The following is an 18198-nucleotide window of genomic DNA, read 5'->3' on the forward strand; positions in this document are numbered from 1 at the left end:
CTCTGTCTGGAACAGAAACTTTAAAACTATTACTTGTTTGTTTCTTGTTTTCTAGGGGTGACAAAATATTAGTAGGAACACCTCAACACAAGAATAGAGCGTTGAGCAAAGTGGCCAGCTCACCTAGTCTGTTTTTTCGTAAATTCACAGAAAGAGATGGTATGAAAAGTCTTTCCGGCCTACCCAGGCTTGGTGAATGTTGATCCCAGGCTTTACGCTGGCAGGAACGTGGCTGAAGGGTGGTAGTAGACAGAAGGTTTAATCTTGATGTGAACTGTGAGCATGGCTAACCGAGTGTTTTCGTACAGCGCAGGCCACAGTCCCTATAATCTGTCATAATCCTGAACCATGTACACACTTACCTAGAGGAGGACGAGCAACTCAAGTACCCAATGCAACGGCGGCCATTTTCAGCCAAAACTGCTGAAGCCAGTGCACAATAATAAACCAGTAAAGGCGAGGCCAGGCTGAAGCCCTAGGATTGCGCCTATGAATTAAGAGGACAGCACTGTGCCCTAAGCGAAAGTGGAATCGGCCAAGCCCAGAGACAAAGCGGAAGACACGGACCTTGGTTGAGTCTGCCAGCAGGGCTGGACTGGCCTTTGCGGGCACCGGGCGTTACCCCGGTGGGCTGCAGGGATGGAGGCCGGTTTTGTGGCTGTGGGGGCAGCAATGTGGAAATATCAACCCCCTGTAACAAAAGCAGGAGCGGTGCTTCTTACTAGCAGCCCCCCTCCCTCCCAGGGCCAGTCGAGCAGCAATCTGCCAGGGCTGGTTCCTGCTCCCAGTCCGGCCTTGTCTGCCAGTAAGGATCTGCAGAGGGAGAGAGAAGCCCGCGGAGCGATAAGAAAGCAGCACAAGAGCAGGTGAAGCCCAGCATGCAATGGATGGTCAGTAGAAGGTGAAAGCACCTGAGACTGGGCGATGATAGGAGCAGCCCACCCCATCGCCACCCTGCGAGTATTTAGTGGGCTGCATGAGGCCTTGAAGTGCCTAAAAAACAGTGAACCAATAAGACCTGACTTCGATGATCTGCCGACCCTGTTCCGCTGGGGGGCTGGAGGCCCCACCTAAATAGCTGTGCTTCCAAAGGCCCTGAAGCAGGGAAGCCACATGACCTGGGAAGCTGGGGGCCAAACAGACCCAGGCAAACAAGTGCTGCCAGGAAAGACCCAACCTAGACCTGGGTGTCAAAGGAAGAGACACAGCCACTTGTAAGGAATGCTTGCTGGGTACTGGCTGGAAGTGTTGGTAAAACTATACTGTGATAATCTTGAGAGGTGCCCACGCCTTGTCCTCCCACACCTTAAAGTGGCTGAGCGACTTATACCGGCGGCCTGGGGTGATGTCCGAAGGCCCGGTGAAGCGGGGGATCACCTGGGACTCAAAGTGAACTATATGGACGCAATCAAAACACCCAGTGCTGAGATAGAGCATAGAGTCACAGTGGGCCGTGAAACTCTAAATAGGTCACATGGGCCAACCTCATAGAAGACAATAACATTAAACCTTGGGATGGGGAAAATAATGGTCATTCACAGTGACAGAGTAAATTGGCCATATTTGCCACGCCAGAGTCCCATGAAGGCAGAGACAGAACCACACAGACCACATGTCGAGGTGGTTTGAATGAGGAGGCCCATTCATAAGCGATAGCGGATACTGATGTGATTTCACAGGCAATCAAGGATATGCGTTCATCATAAAGAGGGCACAATGTGCCAGGACCCCGAAACTGCTGCTGGGGGCTCCGGCTCCCCCAGTCATTGCCAATTTTATTAAATATTGAAATAGGGATGCTATCTTTATAATAGCCAAGAGTGCAAGGAAGTTGCTTTTGAGGGATCGAAGATCATGCTTTCCCTGACTATACAAAAGCAGTACAACAGAAGAAACTCTCCTTTGAAATTGTCAAAAGAAAGAGGCGGGCAATCAACATTCAAAAAATGCTCCTCTTCCTAGCAGGGCTGATGATGATCCTAAACTCCAAAACTATGGGCCTCATTTATAATCATTTGGCGCAGGGCAGTGCCGCAAGTGTTTTTGCTGTACTGCCCTACGCCAATTCGAAAGGGCGGGAATGCACCGTATTTTCAAGATACTGTGCATTCCTGTCCTTTCAGCCAGAGCCAGCGCACAATATGGTGTCTAGTACCAACGCAGGCACCTTTGCACCATAGTGCAAGGTTGTCTGAATTGTTGGCAGGATTGTTTTTGTGAAGGAAGGGACACCTTCCTGCACAAAAACAATCCATGGAATCTATGTGTGCTGCAGAATGCAGCATACATAGAAAGAGGAAAAAAACTAGGTGAAATAAACATAAATCTCCTCTTTATTCCTGCCCTGGGGAGGCATACAGTTTTGACGAATTTTCAGGTTTCTAGATCCTTGTAAATCTGGGAATGTATCAAAACCCATGGGTGTTGTATGGAAACACCGACCGCAAAGTCCATGGAATGCCTCCTTAACGCAGTGTAAGGCAATGCAGTGGCTTGTGCTGAGTTGCCTTACACCATATGTGCAAGACCATGAAAGCAACACAAAGTGGCTTTGCGTGGCCTCGTAGATATGGGCCTGCACTCTGCGCTGCCGGAGCATCCTAAAAAGTGACACACCGATGGTGCAAGGAGCATTTTTTAAATACGGAAAGCAAGTGGGACTGGGTAGGTGAGAAACATAATCTGTCCACAACAATATGAAAACAAATGCATCCACAGTAAAGCAAAAAGACCTACCAAGCCTCCCAGGTTTGTGACAGGTCCGTAAGGCAGTCATCATGTAGACTTCAACAAAAGTGTCAGAGGCACTGAAGAGAAAGACTCATAGGCACATACCATCAGGGATCAATTGATGGAAGTTTCAATAGAGGGGAGTCAAAGGAAAGCCGGCAAACACTTGTCAAACAAAGATACTGTAATAACATGTGATCTAGAGAAGATATGATGGTAGCAGGAACAAGTAATGTGGTGTATGACATGTAACAATGGGACTTTACCATTGGACACCCGGAAGAAATGGACGGGCTGAAGCGGTGACAAACCTTTCCAGAGTTGGGAAAGCGGATAGTTCTGAGACTGCACAAAGGAATAGTAGTGGAGATTGAGGGGCAATAAGATTTAGCTGAAAGGGGGTTTTTGTTTATATACACAGTATACCAAGTCCCACAGAAATGTGCACAGAGGTGGTGTGGACGCCGTTGGGCAGAATGGAAACAGGCGATAAAAATAAGACCCTCCATGAATGATCAGCTTGAGTTTGAGCATCTGAGGGTCCTCTCATTGAAAGTTTAAAGGCTGGCTTGGAAAATTTAAAAAAGGGATAGGGGCACTGTATATCCGAAGACAGGCCCCAGATTTGGAGTAGCTGAAAGAATTCATAATCAACAGGGAATGGATCACTTGTACCTGCAACCAGGGTCCAGATTGTTCTATCCGTCAGTACACAAAGGTGCCGATTACGATCCGGTAAAAACCGGGTACGAACCGTCGGTCGGAGCGTTTTCTCCGTCCGACTCGTACCCGGTTGTACAACTTTACAAACATGGAATTACGATTCGCACGGAAACACTATTTCCGTACGAATCGTAAAAAACACCGACCGACGAAAATATACATACGAATGTGATCCGGGAATGCTGCGACGTGACGTCGGGACGCTGTCAGGCAGCGTTTCACGACCCAGGAAGTACGATTCGAACCGACAGCAGTCCGGACGGCAATATTTTCACGGCACCCAAAAAGTGCCGGAAAAGCGAAGTACGCCGCGAAACGACCAGAGTAGGTAGCCCGGTACGCACCGTACCCCCCCCAGCCCCCGCAGGTATGTGCCGACCCCCCCCCAGCCCCCGCATGTACGTGCCGACCCCCCCAGCCCCCGCATGTACGCGCCGACCCCCCCCAGCCCCCGCATGTACGCGCCGACCCCCCCCAGCCCCCGAATGTACGTGCCGACCCCCCCAGCCCCCGCATGTATGCGCCGAGCCCCCACCCCAACCCCCGTATGTTCGAGTCGTACACCCCCCCAGCCCCCGTACGTTCGAGTCGTACCCCCACCCGTGTATGTACACCCGTGTATGTGTCGAACCCCCCCGTCTATGTACACCCGTGTACGTTCGAGTCGTACCCCCACCTGTGTATGTACACCCGTGTACGTGTCGAACCCCCGTGTATGTACACCCGTGTACGTTCGAGTCGTACCCCCACCCGTGTATGTACACCCGTGTACGTTCGAGTCGTACCCCCAACCGTGTATGTACACCCGTGTACGTGTCGAACCCCCCGTGTATGTACACCCGTGTACGTGTCAAACCCCCCGTGTATGTACACCCGTGTACGTTCGAGTCGTACCCCCACCTGTGTATGTACACCCGTGGACGTTCAAGTCGTACCCCCACCCGTGTATGTACACCCGTGTACGTTCGAGTCGTACCCCCACCCGTGTATGTACACCCGTGTACGCGTCGAACCCCCGTGTATGTACACCCGTGTACGTTCGAGTCGTACCCCCACCCGTGTATGTACGGTGCGCACCGTACATACACGGGTGGGGGTACGACTCGAACGTACACAGGTGTACATACACGGGTGGGGGTACGACTCGAACGTACACGGGTGTACATACACAGGGGGTTCGACACGTACACGGGTGTACATACACGGGTGGGGGTACGACTCGAACGTACACGGGTGTACATACACGGGTGGGGGTACGACTCAAACGTACACGGGTGTACATACACGGGGGTTTCGACACGTACACGGGTGTACATACACGGGTGGGGGTACGACTCGAACGTACACGGGTGTACATACACCGGGGGTTCAACACGTACACGGGTGTACATACACGGGTGGGGGTACGACTCGAACGTACACGGGTGTACATACACGGGGGGTTCAACACGTACACGGGTGTACATACACGGGGGTTCGACACGTACACGGGTGTACATACACGGGTGGGGGTACGACTCGAACGTACACGGGTGTACATACACGGGGGTTCGACAAGTACACGCGTGTACATACACGGGTGGGGGTACGACTCGAACGTACACGGGTGAACATACACGGGGGGTTCGACACGTACATGGGTGTACATACACGGGTGGGGGTACGACTCGAACGTACACGGGTGTACATACACGGGGGGTTCGACACGTACACGGGTGTACATACACGGGTGGGGGTACGACTCGAACGTACACGGGTGTACATACACGGGGGGTTCGACACGTACACGGGTGTACATACACGGGTGGGGGTACGACTCGAACGTACACTGGTGTACATACACAGGTGGGGGTACGACTCGAACGTACACGGGTTTACATACATGGGGGGTTCGACACGTACACGGGTGTACATACACGGGTGGGGGTACGACTCGAACGTACACGGGTGTACATACACGGGGGATCGACACGTCCACGGGTGTACATACACGGGTGGGGGTACGACTCGAACATACACGGGTGTACATACACGGGGGTTCGACACGTACACGGGTGTACATACACGGGTGGGGGTACGACTCGAACGTACGGGGGCTGGGGGGGTATGACTCGAACGTACGGGGGCTGGGGTGGGGGCTCGGCACGTACATGCGGGGGCTGGGGGGGGTCGGCGTGTACATGCGGGGGCTGGGGGGGGTCGGCGCGTACATCCGGGGGCTGGGGGGAGTGTCGGGCGCGTATGCGGGCACATGTCTCCATGGTTGCTATGGGAGTTTGGTGCGGACGGTGTTTTTACCATACGGTTGTAACATCGGACGCACGGGATGGATCGTAATTCCGCGGTCGGACTTCATTGTTTCGATTCGTACGGTAAATCGTCCGAGGACGTGTCGGACACATTTTCCGACCCGAGGACGTGTGGGGAATTATTCCCAATGCGATTCGTATGGACTTTTTCCCATGCGAATCGTACTTGGCAGTTTGTACGGCACTTGTACGATTCGTACGGTAAAAAGACCGGATACGAGTCGTACGGGGAATTTTTTTACCGGATCGTAATCGGCACCAAAGTCGGTACTAGAGAACCCTCATTCACGTAAACAGGTCGCGGGGCGGTTTATCTTGATTCTCCGCCTTTCTTTAAATACGTGACAGCATTATCATTGGGTCTCTTTCTGAATGCTTCCTCCACCTTGAGGGAACCACTGGATTTCACAGTAGTGATCAGAAATTAGTAGTAAAAGGTGCTCTAGTGAAAAATGATATTAAAAATGTTTTTCTCATACTCCCATAGAAGTAACACTTTTATTCTATCTGGTGTATGGGAAGACTCTTAAAAAAGGTGAGATTTGTGCAGAAAGGACTAATCATGAAACCGCTGCACTGTTTATGTCCAGATCTAAGGTCGACATGTTTCAGCCCTAGGGATGCCCCTGAAGGATCAATGGGCTTTCTTCACGACCTAAAAAAGTAATTGTGAGAAAAGGTAATGTCCGATTCTGAAGGATATCAGAGTAAATACTCTGAGATTTAAGGTCGATAGTACCTTAAGGTTGGCAGTACCTAAAAAGAAAGAAAGAGACGAACAACAATGTGAGTACTTACTTTCTTAAGTACAGATTAAAAAGCTAAGCAGACTAAAATAAATGGCAAATCTTTAAAATACATAAGCAAGTACGTGAATGGCAAATCTTTATATTTATGTGATCTGTAGTTTGTTTGAGAGCGGCTTGTTATACTCAAAAGTGTAATGGTAGCTGTGTTATTGTGGCACATGTAAGTTCTTTGTAAAATCGGTTACATTTACTTGATAGATATCCTGTTCTAATTCTTGTAGAGCAGTAGTTCCCAAAAGCGTGTGTTTAGATATTTGAATTGTCATGTTCAAAAATGGGGAGATTTTATCTCTGGTCACGGTCTATGTGGGATGCTTAAGGTATGTATGATATAGATACGCCTGTGCGGGTATTGAGGGAAGTGGGGTGTCGTAATTATGATCCTCAACGGGAGTGTATGGCTCTCTATTTCGCTAATACAATTGTGTGTTATACGGAGGGATAAAGAGAAAGTTGTGCTAGCATTACGTGTATATGGAGAGCGCATTTCTTAGAAAATTGAACAGTCCCTTCGTACGATCAAACAGAACAAACAAACAATTGGCGTGTCAACGGCACATTGTTATCCTAAATTTTCACTAATAGGTAGGTAAATCAGGTGGTATTGCGGTAAATGGTGGTCTCTCTCATACCTTACGAAGTCCCGATAGGTAATGAAGGGATTATACTGGGATGGAAATAGATTTTTCGTGATTGACATGTAGCCTCAATCAGTTTAGGGTAACAACCGTAATTTGATAATGATAGCATGCTTGCTAATATGTTGAAACCTTGATCAGACAATCATAGGGTAGGGAAAGATGAAAATCTTCAAATTCCTGAGATGTGCTGCATCGACTGTCATGCATTTAAAAAACATCCTGGGTGCCAACTTCAGACCAAAGGGAGTACTTTGTACTGGTAATGGTTGTGTCCCACTATAATTATAGATTTTTTGGGGCTATTGATATATAAAAAAAAGGCATCTTGAAAATCTGTCTACTCTGATGAAAATGGGCATGGACGCGCGAAGTTGGTATTTTTCTGCGGGGGTCAGCCTGTGGCTACAGCAAATACCCTGGTGGGAACTCTGTCCCAGGGTGTGTCATCTCGATCCTCATCCAGCGCCGTAATCTCCATCATTGCAGAGCCTCGTCAGACCCTGGTGGGACTCCAAGTCCCAGGGTGACTTGCAGTCCAGTCCGACGGCCTCAGGTGTGGGGGAGGAGCCTAACTTGCGCTCAAAAGCGCTGCTGCATTCTCCGCAGCACGGGACGCGCAAAGTTGTTCTTTTTTCTGCGGGGGTCAGCCTGTGGCTACAGCAAATACCCTTGTGGGAACTCTGCTCCAGGGTGTTTCATCTCGATCCTCATCAAGCGCCGTAATCTCCATCATTGCAGAGCCTCGTCAGACCCTGGTGGGACTCCAAGTCCCAGGGTGACTTGCAGTCCAGTCCGACGGCCTCAGGTGTGGAGGAGGAGCCTAACTTGCGCTCAACAGCGCTGCTGCCTTCTCCGCAGCGCGGGCCGCACCCGGGCCGCGCCCGGGCCAAGGGCGGGCCCGTCCTTGCCCGTCATCTACGGGAAGAGACAAGACAGGGCTACCCCACTTGGTTTCAACCAGCCAGCAGTGGACTCCGAGGATCTTCTCCAGTGAATGTGGCAGAGTGGTACCCGATATCTAATGGAAGGATCACTGTGAAAATCAGCCCGCCTCGGCAAGTAGACTGTTTCCCATTGGGCGCCCCCCCTATCATTATAAACTGTATATGCTGCTTGCTCATGGTCGATTGACTATACTTATGTGGACTTTAAGGGGCTTTAGCCTAACGGTCATCTCTACCTACTAGTATAACGAACTCTTCTGGGTCATTATTATATTGTTAAAAGGTTTGCCTGTTTGCCTATTGCCCGGCGGATTGGATTTGTCCAAAGGGCGGTTATAGTGCGGATTGTCTCTTAAAATTACACCATGGGGAAACGCACTTGTGCGAATAAAAAGACCCGAGCCCAAGCCAACTCCTCTTCACTGCCCCTTCCAACTTCAATTGATAAAATGTTACAAAGGGCCATAGGTACTGTTACAACTGAAATTGAACGCACTGAAAGGCAGTTGTCAATTACCCCTGAACTCTCCTTTCCAATAGTAGATTTGCCTATTCCCAATATCACTCCCGCAGTATCTTTATCTACTGGTAATGCTTCCCCGCCCCCCTCACAACAAGCAAATGTTTCGACAATTGTAACTAGAAAGGGGGATGAGGGCGTTGGCACTCGTAAAAATGGGAAACGTAAGCAAACAGTTGGGAGGGTACCTAATAGTAAGAAAGCAAAAGTAGGGATCGAGGCAAGCGTACAATGTACACCCATGCTAAACCCAATGTTAGAATGTACTGTTACCACTGGTATAAATCCAAAATATCCACCCTGGGCTCAGACTCTATTGGCAGATCTGCTGACTCAATTTAGAGTTACCCCTCTAGTCGCCCAATTAAATAATTTGACATCTTTGGGGGATCTAAGGCAAATGCAAGTCAGCACCAAAACAACACAATCTTAGAGGGGGGTGGTTCCAATTGCCTGATAGATTCTAATAGTCGGGCTTCCCTAGACAATCAGGTGACATCTAGGACTCATGACCCCAATATACGGCCGACCACCACCCAAGACACTAGTTGTACTATTCAGCACCCTGATGTACTGGGAGCGCAAGAACGGATAGTGAACACAATGACGAGGATATCTCACTGTACGGTTGAGAATAATGCCATAACCGATACCACGCAGAGACCTCATCAAACCACCAATAGTGTATCAGGGCCACGCACAAGCAGAGAAAAGTTGAGGAGGGCAGAAGGTCTAGTGGGTATGCTGGAAGCAGCTACCCACCCAACCATAAACCTTCCACCAGCATCAGCACCCTATGTAATTATCTTGACAGGGGTCCCACTACTTAATAATACCCAGAGGGAGTCACAACTAGAACTGAGGAACAAGAGTTTGTTTTGGTTAGCAAAGCACAGACAGTTCCGCTATGAAAGGGCTGGGGAAATCTTAATGGTGCGGAGAGTTGATTGGGTGGGACCCAGTAAAAAAACAATCCAAGGGGATTGTGTGATTATCAACTTTAAAAATCCCCAAACTGTACGCAGGCTTATAACCCATAAATCCAGCCCCACAGAGCCCCACACAGAGGTGAGAGCTCTATCGCTTGACCGCTGCTACTCTCACTGTTCTAATACTGGTAGGGCTGAGGTAACCACAGGGCAAGATAGGCAGCCGATTGACCATCAGAACGCTGATTACAGGCACCCTACTTTTAGACCTCTTTTTTTTAACTTGCCTGTACTCAACCGATTTGGGGCACTAGAAGACGTAGACTGACGAGCAGGGACAGTCGAACTGGGCCACCCAATGAGCACTATGATGCATCTGAATGGACGAGTCGAGCCAGATCATGGGGGTATAAGCCAGATCTCTCAACCAGACTCGCGAGTTTTGGCAGTAAACACCCCTCACGGGACTAAGGGCCATGTGGGTCCATGTCATTTTCCTGGATCCACATCTCCCAATCCTTCTGCCCCTCTTAATAATATCATACATGGGGCAAACTCCTCAATTGCAACTGCACACTATATTGATCCTCCAAGAGAAATCCTACATACAGCTAGTAAGCTGAAGATCCTCTCCTGGAACGTGGCTGGCATCAAGGGTAAACTCTCCTGCCCTGATTGGGGGCTTTTCGTGGACCAGTACGACATTTGTATGTTCCAGGAAACATGGGCAAGGGATGACTGCACAAGGGTCGGATTTGCAACATTTTATATACCAGCTGTCACAAGAGAGAGGGGCAGACCGTCTGGGGGTTTATCTATCTGGGTCGGCTCACATGTGGGCTGTATAGCTAGCCCCATGTACACTTCCTCCAGTGATATTCAATGTGTAATGCTCAGTTTTTCTACTAAGATGAAGTTTGCCCTTATTAATGTCTATTCCCGACCTGTAAGTGTGAGCAAGGAATCACTAACCCTCGATGTACTAAACTCCTTTATTCCCACTGTCCTGCTGAATACGAGGTTGATCGTTGGGGGTGATTTTAACTGCCAATTTGAGCCCCTTCCTGGCATTCATGATTTAATTTTTAATGAGGAGGACTCCCAGTGGACTATTCCTGACCCGCAAATCCAGCCGATTAAGTCCTGGTCCCCCCTGGTTCTCCAAATAAATGCCATTCTGCTAAACCACTCGTTGAGAGCCTGCAATGGCCGCACAATCTCTGATAGGCCAGGGAAATAAACATTTAATAGAATTGGCCAAGCCTCTCTTTTGGATTATATCTTTGTGGAGACCAGATCATGGCACAGGGTCCTCGACTTTGCCGTCTTACCACGGCATGATAGTGACCATAACGCTTTGGCATTGTTTTTGAAGGTGCCGGTCTCAGGCATTGCCCCAGCTGATAGTCCACTTCTCGAGAACAGGCTATTACTGACCAACAACAGAAGAAGAGTTAAGTGGGGGATAATAAAGCAAACACCTGAGAAGCTGAGCGCTCTTTACGAAGTAGTAATACCAGTTTTGCAAGAACTTAGCAGCATTTCTGCTGATGGGGATAATCTAGCCCCCATCAATCAAGTTAGAGAACTCAATAAGAACTTGTCAACTAAACTAGCTGATATATTCTACCCGATAGTGCGCCCCAAAAAAACAAAAGTTGTAACCCAGTCATGGTTCAATGATAAATGCCGAAAGGCAAAACGGGCATTGATAGTGGCTATCAAAGCAAAAAATAAGCTTTTAACGAAAGCTAGGAGGGCTTTATATAAAGAGGCTGTCTGCCAAGCAAAGCACTCCTGGGAAGTGAATAAATGGGAGGACATAAAAACTGCCCTATTGAACCGGGACATGAAAGAATTCTGGACCATAGTTAGAACAGGTACACAGGAAGGCAATTCAGCTTTAGAGCCGAATATTCCAGCAGAAAAGTGGGCAGATCATTTCCAGGCGCTATACAAAATGGAATTCGATCCTGACACCCATACTGGCAGCCACATGACCACTCAAGGGGTCTCGAGTACAGACAGCGGCCGGGTAGCTGAGGTGAGTACTCCTTCACCTAGGTATTCTGATGGGGTGCCTGTTGGGATTACCCTTCTGGAGGTTTACAAAGCAATCAAGAAACTCCCTGCAGGCAAAGCACCTGGATTAGACAGGCTACCAGGGGATTTGTTTCGAGAAGAGCTAGCAATCTGGGGCCCCTACTTGTGGGTATTATTCAATGCTATAATGAATGGCATGTCGATCCCTGATACCTGGGTTGGGGCAGAAATTGTCCCAGTCTTTAAAAAGGGCTCTCCACTACTCCCTGCAAACTATAGACCGATCAGTTTGATCGATGTCACCCAAAAATTGTTTGCACAGGTACTCCTAGACCGAATCCAGGGATGGATGCAAGATAATGATATTATAAGCCCTTATCAAGCCTGGATTCAGGAAGAACACCTCCACCATTGACCAAATATATAGACTCCAACTTTGGAAAACGGTGAAAATGGAGGGTGGCAGCCTCTATTTAATTTTTGTGGACCTGAAAACGGCTTTTGATTTGGTGCCCAGAGATAAATTATGGGGGGTACTAAGAGATCTGGGGATTCCCTTTTACCTTCTAAGCATGCTTATTAAACTGCATGAAGCTAATTATGCCCGAGTAAGATGTGGTAGAGGGGGAGGACTAACTTCAAGACTCCCAGTTGGCAGAGGGGTGAGGCAGGGCTGTGTGCTAGCACCGACCCTGTTTTGCCTCTTTGTCAACGCACTCATTGCCCAACTAACTGAGGTTAAGGACAACGATGCCCCCAAGCTAGCAAACTCAAAGGTTCCAGCATTGATGTGTGCTGACGACACCCTTTTGATGTCTAAATCGCCAATGGGAATCCAGAGGATATTGGACAGTTTCGTCATTTTTTGCAATAACAGGGGGCTGGAGATTAATACTAATAGTTTATGGTTGTTAACCCAGCCAAGAAAACACGTCCAAATCCCCACTTAGATGGTATAGCACTGGAAAGGGTTCCTGTATTTGACTATTTGGGTGTCACCCTTACTGAAAATATGGACTGGGGGCCACAAATAGCCAAAGCTAAGCTTAAACCGGCACAGACCGCCGGTGGGATTGCTAAATTAATGAGGGAATCCACCTTTAAACCAACTGGGCCTATTATTGAAATATATAGGGCACAAGCAAGGGGAGCCACGTTGTATGGGGATGAACTTTGGGGACACTGTTCATGTAGCCTTCTGAGTAAAGCTGAGAACAGTTTCTTAAGACAAATTCTGGGTCTCCCCCCTAGCACCCCGTTAACCCCCCTGCGGCTAGATTTAGGTATAAGGCCGATTGAAGACGAGGTTACTTTTAGACCTCTAGCTTTCTGGCGCAGGATGTGGGTGACCCCGGAACTGGTAGATTATCAGGTAGAAACCAAAGAGCTACTAGGCCTTCCCGGGGCAGAAAAAAAAATTGCCTGGTTTGCACATATAAGGAAAGAGTGCATAAGGAAAGGCAAACCAACCCTCTAGAGCAACCCTGAAGAAACTTGCTCCACAGTTTCACGAACTGAACTGGTGAGAACTTATCGAACTCACAAATTGGAAGTCATATATGGGAATCCGAACCCAGGCGTTCTGACAGTAGAATTTCTCGCTGTGAAAGACGAGTATAAATTAGAACCCTTTTTGGATGACATTTTACCGTTCCCAGCAAGAAAATTATACCTTCAGTTGAGATTCAGTACCCTCCCTTTGCGGTCCTTCACTTCCAAATGGTCTATATCGGGCCATGGTGGGTGCCCCGCTTGTAACCATCAGGAGGAGACCGAGCTGCATGTTGGCTTATTCAGATGTGTAGGAACATGGGGTTCGTGCGTTGTCAGGAGGCATTTAGTGTTTTGAAGTACGATACCTCTAAGCTCATTGTCTTTGCTGTTTCCCGTTTTTTAAACGTAATGTGGCGCAGGCGTTGGGCTTTCTTAGAAAAAGAAAAAAAGATAATAATAACCACCCCTGCTGCTAGCGTATACACCATTCTACTGCATATAATAAGGAGAGAGGAAAAATGTATTTTATTCTTTTAATTATTTTAGATTGAGATATTTTATGTATAACCCTCTCCAGACATATCATTAATTGTACCGATTTTATCAAATTTTCTGCGCATTGGTTGGTATTTGCATTTGGCTTGTTTGTTATTGTATTTATGCCTGTGCTTTTTAATTTTTGTCATTATTGCACTTGCACTTTTTTCGAACTAACAGGCTTGCTTACTGGCCAGTGCAGCTAAATCTTCTCCCACACCCGAAGATGTAGCACCTTGGTTTTTATATCTCTGTTCGATGTGTTTTAACCATACACTGTTACAATTTGGATTATATTGTCACGACTTCGATTATATTGTATACAAACTTTCAAGGTCTTACAGACCGAAATAAAGGTATTTTGAACTGGCATAGATTAGATGCAGAGCCAATATCCTGAAATGTTCTTTGTGAATCCACTTGTGCACCATCTTGAACTCTAGAATGGGTCTGAATTTGTTCTTTTTTCATCACAAGAAAAGAACAAGAATAAATTCCTATACTTTTGTGAGGAGTAATAACCTTCTCCACAATCTGCTTTTGCAAGGGGATGGAGACTCCCTGTTGAAGTTGTTCCTGATGTATAGGCGGTGACTTCTCTGGTGGAATTGCTGGTGGAAGATATTTGAACTAGAGACAGTAATGATTTCACTCAATATTCAAAGTCCATTTGGCATTTGAGATGTCATCAGTGATGTCACTGACCATGTAATGAATGATGTAATATGTGACATCATCAGCAGTGGATTGCAGGCGCGCAAGATATAGTTAGTACAACTAACTATATCGGAGGAATTTTAATGGTTTTGTACAAGTGAAATGTCCAGCTAACTATAACACCCCTAAAACCTATGGTTTTTTCAGTGAATTTCTAAGGTTTTTTAATGCTAATCCCTAACTATATCAGGCCTGAAACCTATGGATTTTTCAGTGAATTTCAAAGGTTTTGTAAATGACAATTTTTAATGTATTAATTGTTATACTGATTTTTTTTATACTGATTTTCTATATTTTTTAAACTATTTATTTTGAGATATTTCTTTTTTAATTACATTATACATTACAATACAAAATATACTTTCTCAGAATGAATTACTTTAGTTTAAATACTTTGCAAATAGGCAATAGACTTTTAAGTACAGTAGTTACAGTTGTTGCAATGGGCAACACAATTTCAAACACAATGCAACATTGAGCTCAATGTGAATTTCTAGTCAAATGCAATTAGTTACTTTATTGATTACTTTTCTAACCACAGGACTGGATCCTAGATTCAGTCCTTGGACATCTCCTGTAAACAGTTGAGTAAAAGCGTTTTGTGGTTACAGTAGTGATTTTTAAGGAATATTATTGTATTTTAAAGTTGACACTTAAAAAAATGTTTTCAGATAGAATCACCAAAGTTATCATATGGCAGAAAATTCACTTAGCAGGTAAGTAGTGTTATCTTTACTTTTTCTTACTCAGTGGTGGATCCTGGATCCAGCACTGGTGAATCGCCTGTAAACAGTTGAAAGAATGTGTTGAAGTCATACAGACGATTTTTTAGGAGTATTTTTAGTTTGTGAAAATAGACACACAGAAACTTTTCTGCTGAAAATCACACAATGGATTCCTATGGAAGGAAATACAAGTTATTGGTAAGTACGCTTAGAATTACTTTTCCGGGTCTCTGTAGCTGCGGCTAAAGGTCCTATGGGGAAAACGTGTTTTGGGACCCCCCTTTTTTCTCGGCCCCCGCTTGTAGAATCTCTGTGAAACTTGAAGGATAGGAGCGGACCGGAGCTGGCCAAAAGTTTGGAATATTTTGCGAAGATTCGTCAATCGGCGCCAAAGTTATTCCAAATAGAATGTTGCAGATTTCCTATGGAAAATAGGTCCTAACTATATCTACCTACTGGCGACCGCCAGTAGGTAATATATATATAAAACGTGTATTCCCCATGCAATTTTCCAACCTTTAGTCGCAGCTACAGCCCGAACTGCTGAACGGAATTACACCAAATTTGGCAAAAAGGTAGCCCTTGGGTCAGAGTCATGCCTTTTGGTTAAATAGTGTAAATCCGTTCATTAGTTCCTGAGAAAATCAAAAGTAAAATCACATATATATCTGGGCGGAGCCTAACCACATATCTCATCGTGAGATCTGATTGGTTGTCAGCACTTCATCCAAGAAGTGTTGGCAGCCATCTTGGGACCAATATACATGACAGCACCTCATTAAAAAGCATTGCAGTTAATAGAAGGTTTTAAGACTTTAGTTACTTTATAAATCATTTGTTGATGGTACCATACACATTTTAGGAATTGTGGTGTGTTCTAAGGTGATTTTACCATGTGAAAAAGCCTTCTGCTGGGATATCATGAATCATGCTTGAGAGAAAACTATTTTCTCATGCTTTTCCCACAGAGGTTTGGAAGGTGATCTATAAGCTAAACTGAGAGCATATTTTCTGTAAATTCACATTATCTTTCTCAGTCATGTGAGAATGAAGTCTGCCATTCTCAGTAAAACATGTACATCCAACAAGGGCAGAGACTGTCAGTTGATTCCTTTGTGTTCTACTGCAGCTTCCCAGAGTGTTCTAAAGAACAACTAGAGCGCTAACAGTCCTACTTATGACAAACGTATTGCACACCTGAAGCCATCTTCATTGGAATAAAGTGGTAACTCTTAAAACATTTCATTTAAAAAGGAACAAAACAAGGGGTTTCATTTTGCCATAGAAAGTATGATTAGTGCTACAGAAAGAAAAATTAGGGCACATTTTGAGTGACTTCTCAAATCCTCTTCTATTTCATAAAAAAAATCTGACATGCAGACTGAAACATGTACTTTCAATACCAGCAGCAGACTTCCCTGGTGAGCAGTAGCTTTACTACAGTGATCTAATGAGCAACTAGAGTGCTAACATTCTGAATGTATGGCAATTGTGTGCCACATCTGAATGCCTTCTTGATAGAATCAAAATAAAAAACTGAAAGTATTTCCTACTGAGGAGACTGTAGTAAATGAGGAATTAGGAAACTTCATAACAAATAAGTCTCCCAAGATGGCCACCAGAGACAAAAAAAAGCTCAAATGTAGCACAAATATCACCCAGATGTAGCCCAAGTATAGCCCAATGACAGAATGTCCCAGAGTGTTCTAAAGAACAACTAGAGCGCTAACAGTCTTACTTATGACAAAAGTATGGCACACCTGAAGCCATCTTGATTGGAATAAAGTGGTAACACTTAAAACATTTAATTTGCAAAGGAACAAAATGAGGTGGTTCATTTTTGTCATAGAAATTATGATTAGTGCTGCAGAAAGAAAAATTAGGACACATTTTGAGTGACTTCTCAAATCCTGCACTTTCAATACCAGCAGCAGACTTCCCTGGTGAGCAGTAGCTTTACTACTGTGATCTAATGAGCAACTAGAGTGCTAACATTCAGAATGTATGGCAAATGTGTGACACATCTGAATGCCTTCTTGATGGAACCAAAGTAAAAAACTGAAAGTATTTCCTACTGAGGAGACTGCAGTAAATGAGGAAATTAGGAAACTTCATAACAAATAAATCTCACAAGATGGCCACCAGAGACAAAAGAGCCCAAATGCAGCACAAATATCACCCAGATGTAGCCCACATGTAGCCCAATGATAGAAGTGTGCAAAACACTTTTTATTTTGTGCGTTTTTGCAGTTTTATATGGTGCAGACTTGTCAGGTATTGGAGTGCTTTACATGAGCATTGGTTACATCACACACAAACAAATTCATTTTGGTTATAGACATGGGGAGATTAAGTGATTTGACCAGAATCACAGAAAGTTGAACTGAAGCAGAAACTCCAACCTGGTTCCCAAGTTGCAAAGTCTGCAGCTCTGGAAGTAACACCACATCATCTCCCCTAAGTGCAACATTTAATCAAGTGTTCAACTGGATAAAAAAACATAACGATAACAAATAATTTAAAAGTGCTTTGTCGCTATTTGAAAACTCAGAAAATATGTCCTCATTTTAGTTTTTTAGAGCACTAACCATACTTTTGATGCAAATAAGACCCTCTCATATATGTAATTTCTAAAGGAAATGCTCTAGGTATTACAGTTTTGATTACATCAAGATGACGTCAGGCGTTCCACACTTTTGTAATAAATATAGAATGTTAGCAATCTAGTTGTTCATTAGGATACTGTTGAGAGGCAGAGGCCAGGGGCACGGACTCTGAAAATTGAAGTCAGGTAGGAGGGTGCAGAGGCAACAATCTGACCACACTGGGCAGGCAGGAAGGGCAGTGGCAGCACAGCAGACTATGGAGGGCAGTGGAAAGGGGGGCAGGGATAACAAACCAACAATACAGGACTGGCAATAGAGGCTGTGGCAATATAATAGACCATTGAGGGCAGAAGGAAGAGGCAGTGGTAGTACAACCATACATGCCAACAGACCCGATTCAGCCAGGAAACGTCCAATGTTTTTAAGCTCAAATGGGCTTTATTTGATCTGTCTCCTGTCTACAATCTCCTC

Source organism: Triturus cristatus, chromosome 9, assembly GCF_964204655.1.
Source record: "Triturus cristatus chromosome 9, aTriCri1.1, whole genome shotgun sequence".
NCBI classification, from domain to species: domain Eukaryota; kingdom Metazoa; phylum Chordata; class Amphibia; order Caudata; family Salamandridae; genus Triturus; species Triturus cristatus.